Source organism: Dasypus novemcinctus, chromosome 23 (genome assembly GCF_030445035.2).
Source record: "Dasypus novemcinctus isolate mDasNov1 chromosome 23, mDasNov1.1.hap2, whole genome shotgun sequence".
In the NCBI taxonomy this organism is placed as follows: Eukaryota; Metazoa; Chordata; class Mammalia; order Cingulata; family Dasypodidae; genus Dasypus; species Dasypus novemcinctus.
This window is the reverse complement of record NC_080695.1, coordinates 62,221,644-62,226,136: the sequence shown is the minus strand read 5'-3', so window position 1 is coordinate 62,226,136 and position 4,493 is coordinate 62,221,644.

Below are 4,493 nucleotides of genomic sequence, written 5' to 3'. Positions count from 1 at the left end.
AGGGGTTGAGAGGTGACCGCTAAGGGGTATGGGATTTTTCTGTTTCACATAATGAAATTGTTCTAAACTGTATAGCATAGTAAAATCGCATATGAAATATGAATATGGGTAAAATTGTACATGTAAGACTGTCTTTCTTTGAAACTGAACAAATGTATGTTAATATTACAAGATGTTAATATCAGGCAAAAAAACCATGTTAAGTGAACGAATCCAGACACAAAGTACTACATATTGTATGATTTCATTTATATAAAATGTAAATACAAATCAGTTTATGAAGATGAAATTAGATTAGTGGTTATGCAGGGCTGAGGAAGGACTGCTAAGGGATGTGAAGTTTTTGGAGTAAGGAAATTGTTCTAAAATCTTTTGTGGTGATGAAGGCACAATATTGTGATTATACTAAAGGCCATTGATTATATACTTTGGATAGTATGGAATGTAAATATATCTCAACAAAACTCCTTAAAAACAAATAAATAAATAAATATGCAAGAATGGCCAGAAATAGCAGAAATGTATGACAGGGAAAGCATAGAGAGATTGAAAGGTGAAGAATTTTCTTGTTTGTCTGTTTTTTTGTGTATTATTATTATGATTGAAATACTGAAAATGCTCTAATAATGATTGAATTGATGAATGCACAACTATGTGATTACATGAAATACCATAGATTTTACACTTTGAATGAATCATATGCTTTATTAATATGCATCAATAAAACTGATCTATTTTAAAAAAAGAGAAAGAGAATGAAATTCGAACAAAGAGAGAGAAAACTACAGAAGCAGGAAGCGGAAAGCAATGACACCCCAAAGAGAAGGGAGAGACCAGCAGATCTTGCCACATGCCTTGCCATGGGACAAAGGAGTCGAGGATCACTGGCAGACCGTGTTCAGGGAGAAAGCAGTGTCTTGATGATGCCTTGATTTGGACATTTTCAGGCCTTCAAAACTGTAAGCTAATAAATCCCCATAGTTAAAGCCAACGCATTTTATGATATCTGCTTTCGGCAGCAAAGCAAACTGGAACACTGTTCCTTGCCTCTTCCAAACTCTAGATGCTGCTGGCACTCCTCAGCTTTCTTTGGCTTGTGGCCACATCACCCCTTCTCTTCTACTGTCATCACTGTACGTCTTCAGCTGTCCAGTCTCTCTCTGCTTCCCTCTTATAAGGACCCTCGTGATTACTTTAGAGTCCACCTGGATAATCCAGAATAACCTCCCCATCTCAGGATCCTAAATTTACATCTGCCAAGTCCCTTTTGCCACATAAGGTAACAGGTTCCAGGGATTAGGACATGGGCATTTTGGGGGCCTTTGTTAGCCTACCACACCTTCCCCTTATAATATCCTGCTGAGTACCTTCCACATGCCATGTGGGCCATTGTACACATTATTGCCAATAATCATAGCTAAAAGGGAGGGATTTTTATTTCCCTTGAACCAGTGGATATTGAGGCTCAGAGAGATGAAGCGACTTGTCCAAGGTCTCCTGACAAGAAGGTGTAGACCATGCCAAGATCCAAACCCAGTTAGGTCTGCCAGACCCCAAGCCCTTGTCCTCAACATGGCCCCTCCTTGTGCTGCCAAGGTCACTGATATTCGCTTGGTAAGGACCGAGTCGACATTTATTGGGCCCTCACTGTGTTCCAGAAGCTTTTCAAACATCATCTCCAATGACTTCCTGGAAGATGGTAGACTAGAAAGACACAGGACTCTTCTCTTCTAGCAAAATAACTAGAGGACAGGCAGAAACGGCCAATAAAAGAAATCTTCCAGGGTTTAGGACACTAGGGGAGGGCTGGATACTGCCCAGAAGAGAGAGAGGCAAAAGAAAAGAACTTAAGGGAAGTGGACTTGGCCCAGTGGTTAGGGCGTCTGTCTACCACATGGGAGGTCCGCGGTTCAAACTCCAGGCCTCCTTGGCCCGTGTGGAGCTGGCCCACTCTCAGTGCTGATATGCGCAAGGAGTGCCGTGCAGTGCAGGGGTGTCCCCCTCATAGGGGAGCCCCACACGCAAGGAGTGCGCCCCGTAAGGAGAGCTGCCCAGCGCAAAAGAGAGCGCAGCCTGCCCAGTAATGGCGCCGCCCACATGGAGAGCTGACACAACAAGATGACGCAACAAAAAGAAACACAGATTCCCGTGCCACTGACAACAACAGAAGCGGACAAAGAAGACGCAGCAAATAGACACAGAGAACAGACAACTGGGGTGTGGGGGGGAGGGGAGAGAAATAAATAAATAAATAAATCTTAAAAAAAAAAAGAAAAGAACTTAAAAGGCGAAACCATGGGAAGCAGCTGTGGCTCAATCAGTTGGGCTCCCGTCTACCATATGGGAGGCCCTGGGTTCATGTCCCGGGGCCTCCTTGTGAAGGCAGGCTCGTCCACATGCTGTGGAGGGCTGCCCGGTCTGCAGACGCCACAGAGCGCCACCCAGCCTGCAAGCACTGTGAAGAGCTGACTCAGCAAGGTGATGCAACAAAAAAGGGAGACCAGGCAAAAACACAGAAGAGCACGCAGCAAATGGACACAGAGAGGAGACAGCACACAGAAAGCCACAAAGACGGGGAGGGGATAAAAAAATTAGTAGCATTTTAAAAAAAAAGGCAAAACAGTGATTTAAAAACTGCAACTACAACTACCGGCATGTTTCTCCACCCTCTAGACACTTTTGAATTCTCCAGCCTCCGGTCTGGTGGCTACAGACAAAGGGGGTCCCAGGGATCCACCTCCCCAGGAAACGGGAGGGAGAGGGACACAGTCTGAGTGTGACTCAGCTTTTGACCCATAAATGTGGTCTGCTGTGTCCCTTCCAGGCCAGGTGGGGCTGTGGTGGTGTTTGTCTTGGGAGCCGGCAAGGGGCTAAAGAGATCCACCTGTCTCAATCCCCCTCTCTACTAACCAGGACTGGGTGTTTAGGATGCAGAGCAGAGTGGAATTATTTCCCACCTAGGAAAAGGAAGGGTCTGCCAACAAAGTTTGGAGAATTGCCGCTGAGAAAGTTTTAGTTACAAGGTTCTTAGCCTCCAGGCAGGAACCTCTCACATTGATCTGGTCGGTGTTGTAGCAAATACACTCCAATCAGGTTTTGAACTGAGAAGGCTGCCAAAAGGGCCATCTGCTGGAAGTCCAAGGAAGTGCATGTAAGGAAATTAAATGAGAGGCTTTGACCAGCCTTACAGCCTCTCCCCCAAGGCCAGAGGAAGTAGGTTTGCAACTCATTCCTGGGTCAAAAGCCCAGTTTTGAGCAACTAACAGGGACAATCCTAATGATCCAGGTGGCAACTAGAACCAAAGAACAGCAGTAACACATAGCCTCCTGCCATTAAATCCCTCCGAAAGAGAGAGAAATCAAGCATCTGAGTAAATTCACATGGTCAGATGCCTAGACATCAGCAAAAAATTATGAGCTATACTAAGAAAATGGGAGAAATGGCTCAAGAAAAGGAATATATCGGGAAACGGACTTGGCCCAGTGGTTAGGGTGTCCGTCTACCACATGGGAGGTCCATGGTTCAAACCCCGGGCCTCCTTGACCCATGTGGGGCTAGCCCATGTGCAATGCTGATGCGCACAAGGAGTGCCGTGCAACTTAGGGGTGTCCCCCGCGTAGGATGCCCCACGTGCAAGGAGAGCCGCCCAGCGCGAAAGAAAGTGCAGCCTGCCTAAGAATGGTGCCACCCACAAGGAGAGCTGACACAACAAGATGACACAACAAAGAGAGACACAGATTCCCGTGCCGCTGACGACAACAGAAGCAGACAAAGAAACAGGACGCAGCAAACAGACACAGAGAACAGACAACTGGGTGGAGTGGGGGAGGGGAGAGAAATAAATAAATAAACAAATCTTTTAAAAAATAGTAATCCTTAAAAAAAAAAAAAGAAAGAAAAGGAATATATCAAAGCCCAGAAAAGACACAGGATTTGAGACAATTAATCAATGACAGGCACACAAATTTCCAAAATCAAATTAATGAGTTGAAAGACAAATATGGCTAAAGAGATAAAGGACATCAAGAAGACACTGAGGAAGTGGACATGGTTCAAACGATAGAGCATTTGCCTACCATATGGGAGGTCCAGTGTTCAAACCCAGGGCCTCCTGGCCCGTGTGATGAGTTGGCTGCCATGCACAAAGAATGCCATGCCACATATCCCCTGTGCAGGGAAGTCCCACGTGCAAGGAGTGCACCCTGCATTGAGCCTCCGCATGTGAAAGAAGCACAGCTGGCCTAGGAGTGGCACCACACACACTGAGAGTTGACACAGTAAGATGATGCAACAAAAAGAGACACAGATTCCCAGTGCCACCAAGAATGCAAGCAGTCACAGAAGAATACACAGCAAATGGACACGGAGAGGAAAGGGGAGAGAAATAAATAATAAAAGAAATCTTTTAAAAAGAAGACACTGAGCAAGCACAAAGAAGAATTTGAAAACCTGAAGAAACAAGTAACAGAGCTCATGGGACTAAAATACATAC